This window comes from Myotis nattereri, assembly GCF_964212035.1.
Source record: "Myotis nattereri genome assembly, chromosome: 3".
NCBI lineage: Eukaryota > Metazoa > Chordata > Mammalia > Chiroptera > Vespertilionidae > Myotis > Myotis nattereri.
This window is the reverse complement of record NC_138077.1, coordinates 84,646,245-84,658,146: the sequence shown is the minus strand read 5'-3', so window position 1 is coordinate 84,658,146 and position 11,902 is coordinate 84,646,245. Positions and strand designations below refer to the sequence as shown.

The 11,902-nt window shown below is 37.7% G+C and overlaps 1 pseudogene across 1 annotated transcript; it reads left to right on the top strand.

The window, feature by feature from the left end:
• Positions 1-392: 392 nt before the first annotated feature.
• LOC308515403 (RAD9, HUS1, RAD1-interacting nuclear orphan protein 1-like) lies at positions 393-1,075 on the top strand (annotated as a pseudogene). Its single transcript has one exon. The product of its transcript is annotated as an RAD9, HUS1, RAD1-interacting nuclear orphan protein 1-like (transcript).
• The last annotated feature ends 10,827 nt before the right edge of the window (positions 1,076-11,902 follow it).

Here is an 11,902-nt window from a genome sequence, read left to right as displayed (position 1 = left end):
CTCTTCCTCTCTTTTCCCTTCTCTCTGAAATCAATAAAAACACATTTTAAAAAATATGCTTGATTCTTTATGTCAATTCCTTTTTCATTTTTATCCCTCACTTTTCAGTCTTTCTCTTTATCCTTGATTATTTTTCCTTTCCTTTAAGGTGATGATAGTTGAACCACAATATAACAATCACACATATGTGAGAAGAGAAGGGATTGGCCTCCCTCTTCTGGGCTCCATGCGGGGGCGTCTAGGGGATAGGCGGCCTGGACCTCGTAGGGTGGGCAAGGGTTGGAAATGGAGCTTCTCCCTGGACCTGACTACAACCAGCACCAGGTGGTTACTAATTGCTCCTCATTCATCTATTGATGCCTGCCAGGGAAAAAACAAACAAATGCTGCCAAATGTCCCAGAAAGCCCAGCTGCTATTCTACCACTAGCCACTGGAGGGCCCCAAACACAGCTATGGATCCCTACAGCTTCCCATCGCCCTCACTGGACAGGTGCCCAGCGAGGCAATTGACCATCGCTTTCTAGGTACCACCTAGGTTTGACAAAACGGCAGAAAACCAGTTCCCAGCTATCCAGAAACAGAAACGTCATCCCTGAGGCCAGGCAAGGTATTCAAGTTGGAAATGTACCACCTCCAATTTTCCACATCTAACATTTGAGAGTTCACAGTCTTCTTCCAGTTTATCTACACTTGGGATCCTCTTAACTTGGGAGTGCCCCAATCAAACAAAGAGGACATTCCCAGAAGGCCCTTAGTTCCAATGCTCAGTCCCCAAAGCTGTGGAGAACTGTCAGCACATGCACCTCAGAACCTCCCTAATGGGTTTATGCGCCTACATCTGGACCCCAGAGTCAGCTTCTGGGAGGCACGTGCCCCTTCTCTGGATCAGAGGGAAAACAGCCCGCCCAGCCGCTCTCTTCACACTAGCTCCCCTGAGAGCCCAGTGCCTGGGCCTGCTCTAGTTAAAGACCCTCCTCTGGAGAAGTGTGGGGTAAGGTCACGCAGAGAAGAGGAGGGCACCTGGTTACTTACCTCGGGGAGAGAGGGAAGCTGGGAAAAGCTCATTCCTTGTAAAAAACTGACTAGATTTCTCAGAGATCAGTAATCTCAAGATATTGATTGCTGGTTTTCATGGAATTCTACAGTCATTTTTCGGGCTCACAGAAGAGTATATTGAATACAATAAAATGGAAATAATACCAAAAACATCAATAGAAAAATATGTTTTAACCAGAGCCTTGGAATCATAAGGAAACTCAGCTCCCAGATTTGCTTTTTAAAATATCTTATTGTAAACAATTTTTAGTGTAATAAACTGTTCACTTTATATTTTTCTTGTATTAAATGCTTAAAATTTTAAAACATGTTTTATTATTTAAAATGTGTGCAAATAAATGGTTGCAGAAAGCTTTAGAGAAAATAGAATGGTTTGGCAAAGCTGACTGCAAATAATCAATACAAAATGTTAGGGGAGAGCTGATAATTATGAATAAATTTTAATCTAATAAACTTGATTGTAGGAAAAAAATATAAAAAGTGCTACCAAGTATCAAGGAAGTCTGGATATGAACCAGATTTTAATTATTTTCCCTATATTTTTGAGGTGTTTTTAGTTCTCTTTTGTTACTAAAGTCACCTGGAAGAATCTTTCTGTTCAAATGTCCCAGCAGTGGAAAGCTTACTGTTAACAGGGAATTTGTGTTTTATCTAGGACAGTGGTTCAAGTTGTGCAACATTATGTAGAATAATGCAAAGATGTGTATTCTCTCATAATTACACTGTAAACCACTGAAAAAATACATTTGAAATAGGAAAATGTCATTTTAAGCAGATTTTAAAGCAAGCTTATGATGTCTCAGCAACCCACCATGTGAAGAACATTGATAGTTTATGGTCTTAACTTTCAAAATTAATTTGTTTTTATAGACCTTATCCACTAGATCTTCAAGTTTTATTCAATGCTGAGACCCTCTTGGTAATTTTAATAATTCTTGTGAACTCCTCATCTCTTCATACAAAGCAAAGAATTTCCCCAAATCAAATTAGTTTGTAATATTAAATTGGTTCTCATTTAGCTTTATATCCTCTTCAGCACTGAGCACGTTGCTTTGGCCTGAACTAACCTCAGCTAAAGCTGTGAAATGTCTACCCCCCAGAGTCACAAGCAAAGAATCATGGAAAACTGAATGCACTTAGTGATATTTCATTCAAAATAGGCAGCTATCTAGTTGCCTGAGAGTGAATATTATTATTATTTTTTATCAACAACTGGGTATTTTTTGCCCAATGTTTGGTATCTCCAGGGGCAAAGTGAAATGAATAACTGAGATTTTTATGGATTTTTCTGCGACGAGTTAAGTCTTGAGTAAAGTAAAATATGAAGCTAGGAACCTATTAGGCTAAGTATTTCTCCTAAGGGAAGGACAGTGTCTGATCTTTATTCAAGAATAAGTTACATTCTTATGTCCTTAGTGTGCCAGTGGGAACATCAGCTGAGTTGTATTTTCAAATTCTGTCACCAGTTCCTCCTGCTGCTGCTGCTGTTGCTGCCACAAATTAGTCCTTCAACCTTCAGAATTCTGTAGTTTGCCTTGTCAGTCAGTGTCTGTCAACCCCAAATGCAACGTCATACTTTTATGGTTCTTTTGTTTGAGCTAGTAATTGTTGCAGGTAACATTATAATATTTTGAATATCTTGTATTAAAGGCAATGTGGTGTCATCATTTGGGTATTTTTCAAAGTAGTACACAGGGGAATCAGATAACTTGTGAAAAGATCATTCAAACCAAATTTTAAAAGTGAGCTAGATGTTTAAAAATTATTTAAATGGGAGATCCAAGATGGCAGCCAATGGGACAGCAGGCTGCAAGATAGTGTGTGAGCGAAAGGAGAGTGCGTGGAAATGCAGGGAATGTCTGTATTTGTGAGTGAGGTAAACTTATATTCCACAGGACTATTGGGGACTGGCGGGCAGGCTCCCCTAGCCAGGCAGCCTCTACTACTGCTGAAATCTTTCCCAAAGCAGCCGGCTCTGCTGCAAAGACCACACCATGTTAAAGGGGAGAGCTGCTATGATTGGAAGCCTAGCCTTACCTTCAACCCGGGCGACCTCCCAGGACCCTACAACCACGATGCCTAGGGACCAGCTGCCTCAGCTGTGAACACACAAACACCAAGACTCCAACCTCCCTGGCCACAGGCACCTAAAAAGTTTGTCCAGGGGTAGACGGGGTGTCAGCCAAATAAGCAGACAGGTCCTATACCTTCTCACAGAGCAGATAGAAGGAACAGCTGAATCGAATAAGATCCACCTGGAATTGGTGAATTAAAAACACTTAGTGAGGCAATCCATGGATGGAAAGGTCAGAGATCACCTAGAGAGGGTCAATGCAGGGGAGAGAGAGCTACATAACCAGACACCCTGAGAGGAGCGAACATGAGGAGACAAAGAAAAAGCCCCCATATGAAAGAAAAGGAGATAGTACTAGAAAAGGAAGTAAATAAAATGGAGGCAAGCAATATGTTAGAGAAAGAATTCAGAGAAATGGTGATAAGGACACTGTAAAGGATGGAAGACAAATTCAACAATATGTGTAAGAATGAAGAGGAAATGAAGATGAACCAAAAAGAAATGAAGAATGACATTGCTGCAATAAAGAACACAATAGAACCATCAATAGACTAGAACAGGGGTGGGCAAACTTTTTGACTCAAGGGCCACAATGGGTTCTTAAACTGGACCGGAGGGACGGAACAAAAGCATGGATGGAGTGTTTGTGTGAACTAATATAAATTCAAAGTAAACATCATTACATAAAAGGGTATGGTCTTTTTTTTTTTTTTTTTTTAGTTGTATTCATTTCAAACGGGCCGGATCTGGCCCACGGGCCATAGTTTGCCCACGGCTGAACTAGAAGAAGTGGAAGACTGCATTAGTGAGCTATAAAACAAGGTAAGAAAAAATACCCAAGAAGAGCAGCAACTGGAAAATAAACTTAAAAAACAGGAGGAGAGCCTAGGGAACTTTGGGACAACATGAAACGAAACAACAACCTCATAATGGGGATGCCAGAAGGAGAGGAAACTGAGAAAGGATTAGAAAACCTGTTTGAAGAAATAATGACAGAAATCTTTCTTGATATTGGGAAGAAGAAACTCACACAAGTCCAAGAAGCTCACAGGGTCCCAAACAAGAAGAATCCGAAAAAGCCAACACCAAGACACATCATAATTAAATTGGCAAAAACCAAGGATAAAGCAAGAATCTTAATGGCTGCCAGAGAGAGACACAAAGTTACCTACCAGGGATCTCCTATGAGACTATCAAGTGATTTCTCAAGAGAAACACATCAGGCCATAAGAGAATGGAATGAAATATACAGTCATGCAAAACTAGGGTCTGAATTCAAGAATACTGTACCCAGCAAGGCTATCCATCAAAGTTGAGGGTGACATTAGGAGCTTCACAGACAAAAAAGGACTAAGGGAGTTTATTACCACCAAACCAGCAATGCAAGAAATGCTAAAGGGTCTGCTGTAAAAAGAAGAAATAGAAAGGGAAGAAGAAACACAGGCATAAAGAATCAAAATGGCAACAAACAAGTAACTATCAATAATAACTTTAAATGTAAAGGCATTAAATGCCCCAATAAAAAATATAGGGTAGCTGGATAAGAAAACATGACCCATATATCTGTTTTCCATAGAAGACCCACCTCAGAACAAAGGACTCACATGGACTGATGGTGAAGCAATGGAAAAAGGTTTTTCAGACAAATGGAAATGAAAAAAAAAAAGCTGGGGTAGCAATACTTATATCTGACAAATTAGACCTCAAAGTGAAGGCCATAACAAGAGATGAGGAAGGCCATTTCATAATTCTAAAGGGAGCAATTCAACAAGAAGATATAACTCTGGTAAACATCTATGCATCCAATACAGAAGCACCCAAATACATAAAAAATACTTCTGGAGGATATCAAGGGAGAAATTGACAGGAATACAGTTATAGTAGGGGACTTTAATACCCCACTAACACCACTGGACAAATTCTCTAAACAAAAAATCCGCAAAGAAACATCAATCCTAAATGACTCACTAGATCAGATGGAATTAATTGATATCTTCAGAACATTTCACCCCAAAGCCACAGAATAAACATTCTTCTCAAGTGCACATTGGTAATTTTCAAAGATAGACCACTTATTGGCACACAGGCAAAGTCTCTTCAAATTCAAGATGATAGAAATCATATCAAGCATCTTCTCCAATCATAATTATATTAAATTAGAAATCAACTGCAATAAAAACAATGGAAAAAATCAAACAACTGGAGGCTAAATAGCATGCTATTAAATGATTTGGTTACCAAAGAGATCAAAGAATAAATAAAAAGAAAGAATGGTAATAAATTATCTAACCCTATAACTCAAAGAGTTAGAAAGAGAGCAACAAGAATAGCCCAGCTTAAGCATAAGGAAGGAAATAATAAAGATCAGAGCAGAAATAAATGACATAGAGACCAAAAAAAAAAAAAAAAAACACCAAAATAACCCAAAAAAACCACAATACAAAGATCAACAAAACCAAGAGATGGTTCTTTGAAAGGATAAACAAGATGGATGAACCTCTAGCCAGGCTCACCAAGAAGCAAGGAGAGAAGACCCAAATGCACAAAATCAGAAATGAAAGAGGTGAAGTAACAATTGATCCCACAGAAATATAAAGGATTATGAAAAAATACTGTGAACAACTCTATTCCAACAAAATGGACAACCAAGACAAAATGGAAATATTTTTAGGATAATACAAGCTCCAAAAACTCAATGAGGAAGAATCAAAAAACCAGAATAGGCCAATAACTACCAAAGAAATTGAAGCAGTGATCAAAAATCTTCCAACCAACAAAAGCTCTGGTCCGGACAACTTTACAGGGGAGTTCTACCAAGCATTCAAAGAAGAACTAAAATCTATCATCCTCAGACTATTCCAAAAAATTCAAGAGGAAGGCATACTTCTGAGCTATTTCTCTGAAGCCACCATTACTCTAATTCCAAAACCAAATAAAGACACCACAAAAAAAGAGAACTGCAGGCCAATATCCTTGATGAACACAGATGATAAAATCCTCAACAAAATTCTAGCAAATCGGACTCAGCATTGCATTACAAAGATCATACACCATGACCAAGTGGGATTTATTCTGGAGATGCAAGGATGGTACAATATCCACTAATCAATAAATGTGATACACCACATAAACAAACTGAGAGACAAAAATCACATCATCAATGTAAAGAAAGCATTTGACAAAATCCAACACCCTTTCTTGATAAAAAAACAAACAAACAAACAAAAAAACTCTCAGCAAAGTGGGAACAGAGGGATCATACCTCAAAATAATAAAAGCCTTATATGACAAACCTACAGCCAACATCATACTCAATGGGCAAAAATTAAAACCATTTCCCCTAAGACCAGGAACAAGACAAGGATGCCCACTTTCACTACTCTGGTTCAATATAGTACTGGAAGTGCTAGGCAAAGCTATCAGACAAGAAGAAGAAATAAAAGGCATCCAAATTGGAAAAGAAGTAAAACTGTCCTTATTTGCAAATGACATGATACTATACATAGAAAAACCTAAAGACTCCATCAAAAACTACTAGACCTAATAAATGAATTCAGCAATGTAGCAGGATACAAAATTAACACCCAGAAATCTATGGCTTTTTTATAAACCAATAATGAACTCAGAGAAAGAGAAACTAAAAAAAAATCCCATTTACCATTGCACCAAAAAAATTAAGATACCTAGCAATAAACTTAATTAAGGAGGTAAATGACCTGTACTCAGAAAACTACAGGACATTGAAAAAAGAGATAGAGGAAAACATAAACAAATGGAAGAATATACCATATTCATGGATTGGTAGAATCAACATCATTAAAATGTCCATACTACCCAAAGCAATCTATAGGTTCAATGCAATCCCTAATAAAATACCAACAGCATATTTCAAAGATATAGAACGAACTCTCCAAAAATTCATCTGGAATAAAAAACACCCCTAATAGCTTCAGCAATCCTGAGAAAGAAGAACAAAGTTGGAGGGATCACAATACCAGAGATAATCTAAATTACAAAGCCACGGTTCTCAAAATTTCCTACTACTGGCACAGGAATAGACATATAGGCCAATGGAACAGAACAGAGAACCCAGAAATCAACCCAAGCCATTATGCTCAATTAATATTTGACAAAGGAGGCAAGATCATACAATGGTGTCAAGACAGTATCTTCAATAAATGGGGCTGGGAAAATTGGTTAGATACTTGCAAAAAAATGAAACTAGTTCACCAACTTAAACTACACACAAAAAAACAACTCAAAATGGCTAAAGTACTTAAATGTAAGATGGGAAACCATAAAAATACTATAAGACTCCATAGCAGCCGTGGGCAAACTACAGCCCACGGGCCTGATCCGGCCCGTTTGAAATGAATACAACTAAAAAAAAAAAAAAAAGACCATACCCTTTTATGTAATGATGTTTACTTTGAATTTATATTAGTTCACACAAACACTCCATCCATGCTTTTGTTCCGGCCCTCTGATCCAGTTTAAGAACCCATTGTGGCCCTCGAGTCAAAAAGTTTGCCCACCCCTGCATAGGCACCAAAATAGTAGAAATATGTCATAGCAATATCTTTAACCAACACAGCTTCTAGGGCAATAGAGACCAAGGAGAAAATAAATGAATGGGACTACATAGAAATAAAAAGCTTCTGCACAGCAAAATAAACCATCAACAAAACAAGAAAGCTCACTGCATAGAATGTATTTGCCAATGCTAGTCCAGATAAGAGTTTAATCTCCAAAATTTACAGAGAACTCATACAACTTAACAAAAGGAAGGTAAATGATCCAATAAAAAACAATGGTCAAGGGACCTATATAGATACTTTTCGAAAGAGGACATACAGAAGGCTAACAGACATATGAAAACATGTTCAAAAGCACTAATCATTTGAGAGATGCAAATCAAAACAACAATGAGGTACCATCTCACACCTGTCAGAAAGGCTACCATCAACAAAGGACAAGTGCTAGAAGGGATGTGGAGAAAAAGGAACCCGCATACTCTGCTGGTGGGAATGCAGACTGGTGCAGCCACTGTGGAAGACACTATGGAGTTTCCTCAAAAATTTAAAAGTGGAACTCCCATTTGACCCTGTGATCCCACTTCTAGGAATATATCCCAAGAATCCAGAAACACCAATCAGAAAGGATATATGCACCTCTATTTTCATAGCAGCACAATTTACAATAGCTAAGATTTGGAAACAGCCTAAGTGTCCAACAGCAGAAGAGTAGATTAAAAAAACTGTGGTACATCTACACAATGAAATACTACACTGCTATACAAAAGAAGGAACTTTTACCATTTGCAACAGCATGTATGGAACTGGAGAGCATTATGCTAAGTGAAATAAGTCAGTCAGAGAAAGATAAATATCACATGATCTCACTCATATGTGGGATAAAATGATCAACAAAATTTGATGAACAAAAATAGATCCAGAGACCAATGGTAGGGGAGGGGATGTTAGAGAGCAACCAAAGGACTTGTATGAATGCATATTAGTATAACCAAGGGACACAGGCACTGAGGTGGTGGGGGCTTGCCCTGGGTGGGAATGGCTGGCGGGGGAGTCAATGGGGGAAAAAGGAGATATATGGAAACCTTTAGATAATAAATAAAGGAAAGAAAGAGAGGAAGAAAGAAAGAAGGAAAGAAAGAAAGAAAGGAAGGAAGAAAGAAAGAAAGGAAGGAAGGAAGGAAGGAAGGAAGGAAGGAAGGAAGGAAGGAAGGAAGGAAGGGAGGAAGAAAGAAAGAAAGAAAAGAGAAAGAAAGAAAGGAAGGAAGAAAGAAATATTTAATTGTATTGAAAGTATTGTAGAAATTGTTCAGTTTCTACTAATGTTTTATATTTATCAACTATTTTGAAATTCAATAGAACATTATTTTTGGCCTAGTTAAGTTTGAGTGTTAAAATTGTTAGTATAATGATTATAAAGATTTGTTTTAGGCTAAAAGGTAGAATCTGGCATAGAGGGGTTTCATTTTCAGCAGAAAGCTAACATTCTGAGACATGGAATGTAACAAACAAAGTAGTTGGCTTTGTTGGTGAAATAGACTGATAGTTATAATTGTGTGCAGCTCAGAATGGTAATTATTATAGTAGTGGCTGTTGAGAAACTAAAAAATATGTCTTGGTCAAATTCTGAAAAAATATAAAATGATTAACTTTGGCTATTTTAAAAGTGTTAGTGTGAAAGGAAACTTTGGATATAATCACCCTAAAAAATGTAGATGAGTAGAATTATAAAAGAGTGATTTTTTATTGAGGTATAATTGGCATATAACATTGTATTCATTTCAGGTGTATAACATAATGACTTTTTATTAATATATATGCAAAATGATCACTACAATAAATTTAGTTAATATCTCTCCCCATGATAGAATATTTTTTGTGTGATAACAACTTTTAAGATTTACTCTTTGAATAACTTTCAAATATGCAATACAGTATTATTAACCATAGTCACCATGCTGCACATTTTTCATTTTATAGCTGGGAGTTTATACCTTTCAGTTGAACCTTTTGACCTCCTTTACCCTTTTTGCACCCATACCACCTTCCTGCCTCTGGCAATCACCAGTTCCAAAAAAAGTGACATTTTCATATTAGATTATCTATTTGGACCATTCATTTTGGTTATACAGCTCCTTTGTGATTGGTTGTGAGCTTCTAAAAGAGGCCAGCAGTATCTTAGAAATGTCAAGTACTATTGATTGAATAATCTCCCCATCTACTTACAGGCTTTCAGAGGACAGATGCTTTGCCTTTGTTCTTTGCTGCTTCTCACTCATCTTCTGCCCTCATTCCCTGCATTTAGCAGGGCTTCACCCAGTACAAGGTTATCTAGCTCATCATCATTGTGGTTGTTTCAGGCATTATTTTATTTTATTATTTTATTTTATTTTTGTCAATATGTATCACGTTATTTGTGCACTAGCAATATTTTGATTACACATCAAATGAAATATTGAGAAATATAACCACATAACATTCTAATCAATTTTAGTTTATATAGTTAATTTTTATTAAGAAATTGACTTTTTTCTTAAATTTTAAAAAGAAATTAAATGTATTGGGGTGATGTTGGTTAATAGGATCATGTAGGTTTCAAGTGTACATTTCTATGATACATGACCTGCATATTACATTGTGTGCCCACCACCCAAAGTGACACCATCTTCCATTATATATATATATTTGGCTAAATATAGGGTGTCCCCCCAAAAATGTATACACACTTTGAATGATTATAAAGTCAGTGTTTATTAACATACAATTCATTTTCAAAATTTAAAAGAATATACAGAAATCAATACATTTTTTTTGTCACTGCTTGTTTTCAAACTGATGACCATTCTGGTACAGGAACTGCTGTTAATGTAAAGCAATGGAATTGCAAACATCAAGAATCATTTTATTCAGTATTTGTGTGTCCTCATTCGCCAACTGTTGCTGGTTTTGTATTATAAACTTTATCTTTTATGTATCCCCATTAAAAAAAAGTCTAGCAGATAAATTTTCTTTGTTCAAAGCTTACTAGTAGTCTGGCTTCACCTATTATTTCAAATCAGTTAAACCTGAAAAGCAGTGAAAATTAAATGAGTTATCAGCTGTGAAAGTGTGTATACATGTATTCGGGATGTGCTATATATGGAATTGCTTATCTTATATAATAAACCAATATGCAAATCGACTGAATGGCAGAATGACTGGTGGAACAACCGATCACTATGACATGCACTGGCCACCAGGGAGCAGATGTTCAATGCAGGAGCTCCCCCCAACCTGCAGGCCCCAGCCCAGCCAAGGCAGGTGCCAGCAGGGGCCCCCCATTGCCCCACTGGTTGCCCCACAGATCATCCCTGATTGCCAGCCAAGCCTAGGGACACTACCCATGCATAGATTTCATGCATTGGGCCTCTAGTTTTAATTATAAAAGTTCAGAAGTATTTTGCTGGGGGCCAGCCCCAGCGGGTCCAGGGGTTCCCAAAGGTGTGGACGGTGTCGGCGAAGAATGTTTTACACGGAGACAGCGTTCAAAACTCTCTAGCTTTCCTTAGTCTCCGTGGATCTTCCCTGTGCCTGGCTGAGGCCACAGAGAGAGAGATCCCAAGGCAAGCTGAGCCTTTATTTTATAGTGAGAGGTAAACAAGGTAGTGGTTTCCATTAGTTACACAGTTCTTGTGAGTTTCACTTGTTTTGACCATGGTTATACTTCCTGCACTTCCTCAGCCCATTAGCTTCCCAGATACCATCTAGGGAGTGTTACAAGGTCAAGCCTAATTATGCTAAGAGGACTGTGCCCTCTAAGCTGGGAATTGTTTGTGACTTTGCCCACAGGTCAGTCCGAGGCTTAACCCTATATTGGCTCCCCACAGTATTTTAAAAAGGAAATACCAAGATTCTCAGAGCTTGTTGGAACTCATGTTTTTATAACATTTTTTATAGGTTTGGTGAGAATATTAAATGAGATAATTTACATAAAATTATTTTATCTCTTGCAGTAGTCAATAAATATTACTCAATGCAATGGTGTGCTGGTAATTGTTTAAAGAATGGCTCTCAAAAGAGAAGAAAAAGACTGATTTGTGGCATTTGCTGATTTCCATAGTGTAAACTCTTCCACCACAGCTGATTTCAAGCTACCCATGTGAAGTCACCGTATGGGGACTTAGAAAAGATGTGCACGATCAGATCTCAGAAGTCAGTGCCAGCTGGCTTCAGCACCCACGGCCTCTAGGCAAAGCTCTT